Source organism: Chanodichthys erythropterus, chromosome 1 (assembly GCF_024489055.1).
Source record: "Chanodichthys erythropterus isolate Z2021 chromosome 1, ASM2448905v1, whole genome shotgun sequence".
Classification (NCBI taxonomy): Eukaryota; Metazoa; Chordata; class Actinopteri; order Cypriniformes; family Xenocyprididae; genus Chanodichthys; species Chanodichthys erythropterus.
Genome location: NC_090221.1, coordinates 1,066,505 through 1,078,695, shown reverse-complemented (window position 1 = coordinate 1,078,695; position 12,191 = coordinate 1,066,505). Strand labels below are relative to the sequence as shown.

The following is a 12,191-nucleotide window of genomic DNA, read 5'->3' as shown; positions in this document are numbered from 1 at the left end:
CGATGTATCAAGCGCATCATTCTGCACACGGGATGCGCATAAGCGCTTTGTGCCGCCCTGTATGCTCATTTTATAATGTTTTGCGCAATGAAAGATTGTTGCTGTCTCATTAAAAAAAATGCACTGATGCACAATTATTTAATGAATAATTCACTACATTTGTGTCTGTTTGTTATTTTGTTTCACAAAGTTAGGAAAGTAATGTTTAAGTCAAGCCTGATGCCTTGTACAAAAGAATGATCCCAGCCTCTTCCACACAGTGAGACATACTTTTTTTATTATTACTTGAATACCAAATCGGTACTCGGTATCGGCCAATACTGAATCCCAGGTATCAGAATCAGTATCGGAGGCAAAAAGGCAGATCGGAGCATCCCTACTTGTAAGTTTCTGGTCTTTTTTTTGAATCGTTCTTTCCAAACTCTTCTTTTTTCGACAACTTGTTACTGTAAGGAATGATTACCTCAAAATGTAGATCTGTATTAGGGATGCCACAATTCTGAATATAATATTGAACCGTTTGATACAACAGCCAAGGTTCAGTACGCGCTTGTGAATTGCATTGCAGCCCCTTTAAATAAAGTTTTAAAAACGAAGCATTCAATCTATGTCAGAACATCCATGAATCTTTCTATAGCATTGTAGGCAGGGCAGCCAGAGTGAATTTTGATGCTCTTGTCAGCGGAGGTGTGAACGCATAAAAGGGCCTCTCCAAACTGTTTCCTCTTCAGCTTTATCCACAAGCTCTCCCAACCAGCAGCCAATCAGTGGAAACCAGAAGCTGATGGTAACTAGTGTCAGCTGGTCTCCATTAAGCTTTTCACTGAGGAGAGAGAACATTTTGTTGTTGTTGTTGTTGTTGTTTTTGGCTTTTAAAGAAAATAAAGAGTGTTGCAATAAAAAAATAATATTTTTTTCTCCTTTAAAGTCATCATGAAATCAAAATTGATTACTAGTCTTGTGGTGAACAATTAATCCATGCAAGTTAATACACAGAAAAAAATAGTTTGTCATGGTAAACTTTAAAAGTTACTTTTGGTCTAGAATGACGTTCCTTCTGATGACGTCAGTTTGACAGCCTAGGTTGAAAACACTTAAACCACACATCACCAACCGTTAGTCTACTGAGCGAGAGATGGAGAGGAGGAGCGCTAAAGTAAAACCTTGCAGAGTCCTGCACGGGTCCTGTTTGATAAACCCGCACCCACAGTTATTAACAGCACACCTGACCCGATATCCGAAAGAAATTCCACTACACCAACGTATGACCATATGCAACAGTAAATAAATGAGTTATAATAATAATATTTCATTATATTTATATAGCGCTTTTCTGGGTACTCAAAGCGCTTTACATATGGAAGGGGGAATCTCCTCCACCACCACCAATGTGCAGCATCCACCTGGATGATGCGATGGCAGCCATATTGTGCCAGAATCAGTTTTAAGCAGATATTTAAAATCAATGTATGTTGGTGCAGTCTTTATATAAAGTGGCAGATTGTTCCAAAGCTGTGGTGCAGCTACTGAAAAGGCATGGTCTCCTTTCAATTTTCCATGCACGTCCATGCAAACCCTTATAAACAAATAATAATGTTTTGAACTCAATATGATATTTTTCTTTAATATAATTTAATATAATATTCTTTAACTGATAAAAACAACTTCTGACCACAGTATTGATCTGTTTATCAAAAGTCAGAACAAAGTCAAAAGTAATGCCCAGGTTTCTAACATGTGTATGGATATTACCAGATAGAGGTCCCAGTTTACTGGCAACAACCTCTGTGAAAGCAGAGGAGCCAAAAACTTAAGATCTCTATCTTTAACTGAAGGAAGTTGACAGACATCCACTGTTTAACATCTCTCAAACAATCAAACAAACACTGCAAACTAGGATCATCCTTTGGATGCAAGGGAACATAACATCTATAAATAAAATAAAACAGGACCCAGAATCAAGCCCTGTGGAACCCCATACAAAACTGGAGCATGAGTAATTGCCTGTCTCTACTGAAAAAGTTTGATCCTTTAAATATAAGGCAAACTAATTCAAAATGACCTTGGATCCCAATTTGCTGTAAACAATTTAAAAGAATGCCATGATCGAGTGTGTCAAATGCTGTGTTGAGATCTAGAAAAAATAAAAACGGCACATTTACCAGAATCGATAATCAGAAATAAGTAATTTAATACTTTAAGCAATTCAGACTCTATACTGTGCTGTGATCTGAAACCAGACTGATATTTATCCAAAATACCATTTTTCTGTAAGAAAGAAGAAAGCTGATTAAACGACCTTCTCCAAAACTTTTGATAAAAATGGTAATTTAGAGACTGGATGATAGTTATTCAAAACTGTTGGATCAATATTTGTTTTTTTTTGAGAAGCGGCTGCACAATGGCATGTTTAAAATAAGATGGAACTATTACACTGACTAAACTGCTATTAAGTATGCGTATGTTATGGACAATGAACACAGGTGCATTTTATTGATGGCATTTTGAATGCACAGAGATACTGTGACGAGACCCTGAGGCCCATTGTTGTGCCATTCGTCCACGACCATCACCTCATGTTGCAGCATGATAATGCTGCAACATTCCACAGGCCACAATCAACAACCTGATCAACTCTATGCGAAGGAGATGTGTTGCACTGCGTGAGGCAAATGTTGGTCACATCAGCATCTTGATATGCCACACCTGTGAGGTGGATGGATTATCTCGGCAAAGGAGAAGTGCTCACTAACACAGATTTAGACAGATTTGTGAACAGTATTTGAGAAAAAATAGAATGTGAGAGAATAGTGTACATAGAAAAAGTCTTAGATCTTTGAGTTCAGCTCATGAAAAATGGGTGCAAAAACAAAAGTGTTGCGTTTTGTTCAGTGTATTTGCTTCTTCTTAGCCCTTGGTGTTCCCTGTAATTAGAGTATTCTCTGTCTGAAGCACACAACTGCATGTGCTTGTATTTTGTGTTAAGCTGCGTTACTTTGACAATGTGGAAAATACAATAATAGAAACAAAATGTAATAGCCTTTTTACCGGTTATTATCTAAATGAATCTACTGCGAAATATAAGAGCTTGTTAAAACTCAAACGTGAGATTTTACTGGGACAGCATGTTCTAAATTTCGTTCTTCTTTTATTTAAATAGCCTAACCTTTACTCTGTCAGTAATTACTGTGCTGCTAATTTCTGATTTGGGAACGATTTGTTTGTCAGAAAAATTTTAGGCTACCTTATTAAAAGTATTGCTCTTAACAGACCTGTGTTTTATATCACTAGTGCAGTGTCCGTTCTTGGAGCATAAGCCCTGCCCGCGTGAGGCACCGCTTTCAGCTAGTTTATTTCACTGTTCTGTAGTTTATTAAAAGTTTATTAATTCTGAAAGTGTCACGTGTCCATATTGCATCAAATGGGTCTGCAGCAATACATCTGCCACATGTGAAGTCAATTGGATGAACGGTTCACAACATAAACAAAATGCAAACAGACAGACAGACACAGAGATTCCTGCTGTTATGCATTGTGTACGGAGCAAATAGGGATAGCTCTCTTAGCTTGAGTTATTGACGCCAGACAGACTTCTGTTACGGACAGATGGTGAGAGACACAGAGAGCGAGTTGATGGTACTTTATTGAGAACACAGCAGAGGATGAACAACAGAGAAGGTAGGTAGATGGTGAATATAACAGAGATGTATGATGAAACAAAACTGATACTGTCCTTGTACTTGCAGGTGTGGATGATGGAGGCAGAGCGGATGTCTGGAGATGACGGCAGGTAAACACTCACACACTCGGACGCTGGAGACACGGAGACTGGGAAACACGCTGGAGTGGAAACAGGTAGGTATTTCTAGAGGATGAGGAGATAGACTAGAAGAGTCCTTCGTATAAACGAGATCGGACAACAGGCAGAAGGTGAGTGCTGGCTTTATGGTCCGTGGTGATGAGGTGCAGATGGGGATCAGTTATGTGTGATCAGTACTCGGGTGAGGGAGTGCGCAGTGATTAGCTGATGGGAGAGCCTCGGGTGTCTGTGTGCCTTCCCAGTCCACTAGATATTCTAGAAGAACACCATGGCGCCAAGAGTCCAAGATTTCATTGATCTGGTAAGCCTCTAGAATGAGAGGAAAGGCTCTGTGGGAACAGAAACAGAGGGATGGTGAGGTTTGAGGAGTGAGACATGAAACGTGCGGTGAATCTTTACTGTGGTGGTAACTGGAGCTGATAAGTGACCAGGTTGATCTGCTTGACTATGGAGAAAGGGCCAATGAACCTGCTACTGAGCTTCTTGCAGGGCAGACGCGTCGTGATGTCCCAGGTTGACAGCCAAACCTTTTGACTAGGTTGGTAGACTGGAGCAGCAGAGCCGTCTCATGTCGGCTGTCATCCTGCATCTGCGCAAGGCTCTCTGTAGCTGATGATGGGCTGCGTCCCAGACCCTCTTGCTCTCTCGGAACCAGTAGTCGATGACTGGCACATCCAATGGCTCCCTGGACCAAGGGAAGAGAGGGGGTTGGTAATTGAGTACGCACTGGAAGGGAGTAAGTCCAATGGTCGGTTGACGAAGGGAGTTTTGGGGCATACTCGGCCCAACCCAGGAACTGGTTCCAAGAGTTCTGGTGGCTGTAGCAGAAGGTACGTAGGAAGTGCCCAATCTCCTGAATCTTCCTCTCCGTCTGCCCGTTCGACTGCGTGTGGTAACCAGACGATACACTGCAAAAAATGCTGTTCTTACTTAGAATTTTTGTCTTGTTTCCAGTCCAAATATCTAAAAATTCTTAGATCAAGAAGCATTTTCTTGACAAGTAAAAAAAATTTCTTTTTTTAGGAAAAATATGTCAAAATTAAGTGAGTTTTTACTTAAAACAAGCAAAATAATCTGCCAATGGGGTAAGCAAAATAATCTTAATCCAAACTGAAAACAAGATTATATATCTTATTTTTGGTTTGAAATAAGATTATTTTGCTTACCCCATTGATTCAAGAACTTTAAGGTATTTTGACTAGAAACAAGACAAAAACTCTAAGTAAGAACAGCATTTTTTGCAGTGTAGGCTTACGGTCACACCTAGGAGGGAGAAGAAGGCCATCCATACTCTTGAAGTGAACTGGGGTCCATGGTCAGACACAATGGGCCCTATAATGCACCCGGTGCAATGCGGTGCAATGCGGTGCAATGCGACGCAAGGCGCAGCGCAAGTGTGTTTGCTAGTCTGCGTCCGGCGCCATTCGCTTTTTCCCGTTCAGCGCCACGTCCTTAAATTAGTAAATGCATTTGCGCCAGTTAGTGCGCCCATGGGCGTGCTGGTCTAAAAAAGAGGTGTGTTCAGGCGCATTGCCGGCGCATTGCTATTTTAAGGAGCTGAAAATAGACCGCGCCATAGACCAACTCAAACCTGGTCTAAAGTCTAAAGTCAATGGCGCAATATTTTTTTGTTAGAGCGCGTTCGTAGAAACTGTGCCTCTGGGCGCATCCACAGTGCGCGTTGACTTTGCTTATTACACACAGGGATGCGCATCACACAAACATGCCAAATATTAAAAACAAAAGGATTACAGTGTAAAAGAATATTATTGTGTAGGCTACATAAATATAAAAATGTAATGATGAATAGTCATTGCGTGTATTAGAATTAGGCTACCTATTTTCAGTTCAGCCTATTACTACTTATAATGATGAACGAAATTGGCTAATTAATTGAACAATCGTGCCAATACACACACATATATATTAACTGACTCATCGCGCGGAGCTATTTGAAAGCCTGAATTTGCAAGCCCGCTTTAACTTCGCGCACGAGCAGATCGGTTTCTTCGCTTGAAAAGCATTCAGCTTTTCCGCCAACAAATAGCAATCCGCCATGGCCCGAGCACATCTCGCTCTTAAAGGGAATGGGAGATGACACTCTGAATGGTTTATTGAACATTATGCCCATTACTCATTAAGAGAATACGGACAACCCAGTTCAAAAATGCGCCCCGGCGCACGGACCGTTTTTCCGTGCGCTTTACACTTTGCGTTTAGATCGTTAAAATAGGGCCCAATATCTCCAGGAATGCCATAATATCTGAAGATGTGGTTAAACATGAGTTCGGCGGTCTCCATGGCAGTAGGAAATCGCTTGAGGGGACTCAATCTGCAGGATTTGGAGAATCTGTCGATTACCATCAGAATGCAAGTATTCTTGTCAGAGGCAGGTAGGTTGGTGATAAAGTCCACCCCTAGGTGTGACCAGGGTCTGTTGGGAACTGGCAGAGGAGGGAGCTTGCCAGATGGAAGGTGACGAGGGCTCTTGGAAATGCCGCATTCCTGACATTCCTGGACATACCTTCTCACATCCCTGGCCATGTTGGGCCACCAGAAGCGTTCTTTAAAGCTGCAGTCCGCGATTTTTGTCCATCTAGCGTTTAATAAACAGAACTGCATGTGTCTTGCGGAAGAATATTGTAGCCGGAGCTATTTTTCTCCGTGTATGTCTATGGCGAGTCACACAGTTACTGTGATACTCTGCGGTGGGTCCTACCTGTCCAGTCTGAAATATAAACACTTATTATAAGTGTACCATAATGATTCAGGGTAAGACAAAAACATGGTTTGGAAAATGGATTCATGTTCTCATTATATAATTTTTGTAAATTTTGAACACAAAAAAGTTACGGACAGCAGCTTTAAGCAGCGAGAGGGTTTCATTGTCCCCTGGGTGGCCAGTGCCTAGAGATGTGTGTGACGAGTGCGCTGGGTTCTGACGATGTATTGCAAACCAGGTGGGCAGCACGGCGGAGTGTTGGTAGAGGCATTGGATGGGCACGAACGTCTGGGTTCAGGTTCCTTGCTGGTCTCCTCCAAGGGATAGAGACGGGACAGAGCAACAGCCTTCACATTCTTTGGACCAGGATGAAAAACGTGTGAAAAACAGCGCCCAGCAAGCTTGACAGGGGTTTTGACTCTTCCCAGGTGAAAAAAAGTAAATTTCTATAATATACTTAAAGTTCTCTATTTTTGTGCACTAATTTTGTACTTAACATACTAAAAATTCTCCTTTAGTACTTCTTAAGATCATCTTAACACTCTGGAGTCTGAGGTATCGCTGGCGATACCACCTCGGTTTTTTTCTTACCAGTGTGAAAGAGACTCAAAATACTCTGTCAATGTTGCACATACAATTAAGACTTATACACTATTTTAATCTGTGGAATATCTTATTTTATTTGTGTACACTCAGAGTAAAAACAAAATGTTGTTCTTTTTGCAAAATAAAGAAAACTAACATGATGCGTGATCTCTCGTCTCCCTCTGAACGAAGTCCAATCTGATAGTCCTCAGAAAATGAACTGTAACTTAGTGAATACTAATCACACAAAAAGGAGACTTATGTCTAAAGAAACGTTGAAATGTCAGGTTTTAAATTGTGTAAGTCAAATCGAAAACAAATATTCTCTGTTTATGTAATCTGTATGAAAAAAGAGCCATGTCAGAAGTCTGTGATTCAGCTCATTATCCACTAATGCGGCCACGCCCACGGAGCCAGAGCTATTCAGACGCAAATTCTGAGGCAATACATGCATACATCGTCTCAATCGTGTATTTACTGTCTTGAAAAGTGTTTTGCATAGCCATAGTTAGCGATCTCTGGAAGCCTCTGTTAGTTCGGTTAGTTCCTGGATTGTCACATGGCCTATTCTTCTTTAGGAGGCATTTGTGGACTAAAGGTGCACAGAGCGCCCTCTGGCTGCAAGTATGAATTGAAAACACAGTATCCAGCGCTCATAGTAATGACAATAAATATTGAATAAATATTACTCCTCTGTATAGAAAATTGACATAAACATATGAGAATCCATCAATATTTATCCAAATGTGCATACTTTTAAGCTAAAAGACTATATGAAATGCCATAGAGGTAACATAATTGTTCAGACACTTTGCATCACAGAAATACATTATATTTTAAAGCATATAAGAGAATACCATTATTTTAAATTGTAATAATATTTCAAAGTATTGCTGTTTTTTCTGTATGTTTGATATACACCATGATGAGCTTGAGACATGATCACAGAGGTTTTTTTTTACAGCCTACCTGTCTGAAAGAGCTCATTAATATGCAGGTCATTAGAGGTTCTTTTGTCTTCTCAGGTGTGAATTACCTCATTATTCATGATGATTCACGCCTCCACGCATACTATGATTATAACTATTATTTATATAAATGAGTAGGTAGGATAATTTTTACATAATTTTGAAGCAACAACTCTAGTCTACAATCTCTAATACCCAGAAGTCTTGTGAACACATATATAATATTATATTTTTGGCCTTATTTCAGTGACTTAAGTTTTTTTGTTTTTTCAATAACCACACATAAACATTATTCCTTCAAAAACACAAACATGTACATACATGTTTCTCACATATTATGGTAGCCTAGTTTGTGCTGAATACAGTGTAATGACACTTTTTCCATTAATATGCTTATGAACAACTGAAAAAAGCACAAATGTCAGGGCATGTCAAAACTTCTCCAGGCCCCAAATCAGCCTCAGACTCCAGAGGGTTAAGAACATCTAAGTGTACTCAACTGTGCTATTTTGAGACACCATGAAATATGAACTAAAATGTGTTTTTAGTATACTATCACTGTATTTAAAAAATATATTTAGCTACTACTTGTAGTACACTATAAGTGGTATCTAAATACATTTTTTAAATACAGAGATAGTATATTAAAAGCACATTTTAGTTCATATTTCATGGTGTCTCAAAATAGCACAGTTGAGTTCACTTAGATGTTCTTAAGATGATCTTAAGAATTTTTAGTATATTAAGTACAAAATTAGTGCACGAAAATAGAGCACTCTAAGTATATTATAGAAATGTACTTTTTTTTTCACCTGGGTTGGCTTCCCCTTCTTGTGGTCAGTGAGTACCATGAAAGGGTGGTTAGCGCCCTCTAACCAATGCCTCCACTCCTCAAGTGCCAGCTTGATGGCAGAAGTTCCCTGTTGCCAATATCATAGTTTTTCTCCACCGGGCAGAGTTTGCGGGAGAAGGCGGCGCATGGATGGAGTTGGGCTGGATTCCCCTGCTCCTACCCTGGTGGTTGAGGCATCGACTTTGACTATGAAGGGGTTCTCTGGGTCGGGGTGCACGAGGAGCGGTGTGCTGTTGAAGGCTTCCTTAAGGGTGTTAAAGGCTTTGTTGGCTGTTGGAGACCAGGACAGAGACTTGGGGTTGCCACGGAGGAGGCTTGTCAGAGGGTATGCAATGGAACTGTAATTCTGGATGAAACTTCTATAGAAATTTGCAAACCCGAGGAATCACTGGAGCTCTTTGATTGTAGATGGAGTGGGCCAGTTCTTAATAGCTGTTACCTTCCCCTTGTCCATTTGGATGCCACTGCTGCTGATGTTATATCCAAGGAACTGCACTGACCAGGTTGACCAGGCCATACGACATCACACAATATTCATAGTGGCCGGTAGGGGTCACAAAAGCTGTCTTCCATTCGTCCCCCTCACGTATCCGAATGAGGTTATATGTGCTGCGGAGGTCCAACTTGGTGAAGACAGTGGCACCGCGAAGATGTTCCAAGGCCGCTGGGATGAGGGGAAGAGGATAATGGAACTTGACTGTGATGCAATTCAGAGTTCAATAATCAATGCAAGGCTGCAAGCCTCCGTCCTTTTTTGCCACAAAGAAGAAACTCAAAGAAGCAGGGGAAGTGGAAGGTCTGATGTAGCCCTGATGTAAAGCTTCCTTGATGTACTCCTCCATGGCCTTCTGTTCAGGGATGGATAGCAGGTAGATTTTTCCATGGGGCACAGAAGCAGATCAATAGCACAGTCCCATGGCCGGTGTGGAGGCAGCTTAGAAGCTCTCTGAGGGCAGAAGACATCACTGAAGGGGGCGTAGCAAGGTGGTATGTCCACAGACTGCTTTTCCACTAGACTTTCGATGGAGGTAGAGCAGATTGGTACCAGCACTGAACACGGAGGAGAAGGCTGAGGGTGGTGAGGGTAGCAGTCTGGGAAACAGGTGTCGCCCCACTTCAGGATCTCGCCAGTGGTCCAGGAGATGATCGGATTGTGCTGTTCCAACCAGGGGTGCCCTAAAATCACATCAGCGGTGGAATCCTCCAGAACCAGGAAATGTTGTTGTTTCACGTGCAGTAGTCCTACTTGGAGTTTGATGGGACCGGCACATAGATGGACTCGCTTGCGGCTGAGCGGTTTACCAGTTATGGAGTGGATCTGGCAGATGGACGGCAGTGGTCTTGAGCTTGAGCTGGTGGCAGAGGGCACCAGAGATGAAGTTACCGGCTGACCCGGAGTCGAGGAGGGCATTGACTGGAATTGAGACACTGATGGCAGTAAGATTTACAACATTAGTGAGTGGCTTCATTTTCTTCAAGAAAGGGAGGATAGCACTCACCATGTGTCGAGGAGGATGAATGGTTCATGAAGATATGACATGCCCAGCAGCACCACAATATAGACACAAGCCCCGGGACAGCCGCCTCTGCCACTCAGCTTGAGTCAGATGATTATTCTCTAGTTGCATGGGTTCGTGGCCTGGTTCTGGAGGTCTGATGGACTCTGGCGGACGGAGGAATGGTGAGTATTGTGACTGGTCCTGGTGCTCATTGAGACACGACTGCATACGAGTGGCGACTCTGATGGAGAGCTGGATGAAGCGTTCAAGGCCAATGGTATCCTCGTATGCAGTGAGATGCAGCCATACCCTGGGTTCCAATCCTTGATGGAAAGTGGTGATTAAGGATTGCTCATTCCATCTGCTGGCAGCCGTGAGGGTTCTAAACTTAAAAGCATAGTCATTAACAGACATGGATCCTTGCTTTAGATGATATAACTGCTCACCGGCTGATTTCATTTGCAATCATTTGCAGGTCTGTGAAAACCTCCTTGAAGTGGGTGACGAAATTTGTCAATGACTGGGTTACTGGTCCGTCTTGTGACCAGATCACTCCAGGACCAGCGAACATTGTAGTAGGAAGCCATTGCAATCCTCCACCAAGCCAGAGAAGGGTTTGGCCATGGGTCTGGCGTATGCCGGAGGAGAAGGAGTGACGGCGGTGTTTACGGAAGTGATAGCTGGTGCGGCGGGAGGTGGATTGGTGGCGAAGTTGGTCCACTAATTCCTGGAAGGGGTCTGAGGAACTCATGCTGTGACTCATCTGTGTTGGTCAGATCTTCTGTTACAGACAGATGGTGAGAGACACAGAGAGCGAGTTGATGGTACTTTATTGAGAACAAAGCAGAGGATGAACAACAGAGGAGGTAGGTAGATGGTGAATATAACAGAGATGTATGATGAAACCAAACTGATACTGTCCTTGTACTTGCAGGTGTGGATGATGGAGGCGGAGCAGATGTCTGGAGATGACGGCAGGTAAACGCACTCACACACACGGATGCTGGAGACACGGAGACTGGGAAATATGCTGGAGTGGAAACAGGTAGGTATTTCTAGAGGATGAGGAGATCGACTAGAAGAGTCCTTTATATGAACAAGATCGGACAACAGGCTGAAGGTGAGTGCTGGCTTTATGGTCCATGGTGATGAGGTGCAGATGGGGATCAGGTGAGCCGCACATAATGCAGATTGACAGTTCAACTGTGAGCACGCAGCTCTTAAAGTGGCCACACCATATTTCTACTTGTTACACTGCCTTTATTCGAAGCTCAAAAAATGGTATTCAGACCAGCCCTAATTTCTATAAATAGTAGCTAAGCCCCCACCATGACCAACTGACCGTGTTGTATTAAAAAAGGACAACTTCAGTGCGTGGACCAAGTTCACTGGCATTTAGCCACGTCTCAGTCATAGACAAAAAATCCAACCCATGAGATAAAATTTGTTTATTAAATGTGAATATCTTGTTTGAGATCAATCTTACATTTAGTAACGCCATCTTCACTTCAGTGAAATCCGTTTCCTGATATGCGGATTGATGGTAACGCACTGTAAGATTATGTTGAGGCTCCGACGGCAGGGAATAATCCAATGAATGAAGGTTGCAGAGATTTACTACTCTTCTGCAGATGAATAATCTAGACAACCTCCTTGATGATAACGCCGATCGTGGTTGTTCCGGATAAACAAAGTTGGGACCATGCTTAAAAGAGTACAAAATCCAGCCGTGGTCACAGCTGAA

The 12,191-nt window shown here is 42.2% G+C and overlaps 2 protein-coding genes across 2 annotated transcripts in view; both read left to right on the top strand.

The window, feature by feature from the left end:
- LOC137037574 (NACHT, LRR and PYD domains-containing protein 3-like) overlaps positions 1-12,191 on the top strand; it is a 114,512-nt gene that overhangs the window by 39,340 nt on the left and 62,981 nt on the right. The gene's annotated exons all lie outside the window — the stretch shown is intronic.
- The window catches only part of LOC137037505 (NACHT, LRR and PYD domains-containing protein 12-like), a 59,348-nt gene that overhangs the window by 35,450 nt on the left and 11,707 nt on the right, over positions 1-12,191 (top strand). The window lies entirely within an intron of this gene.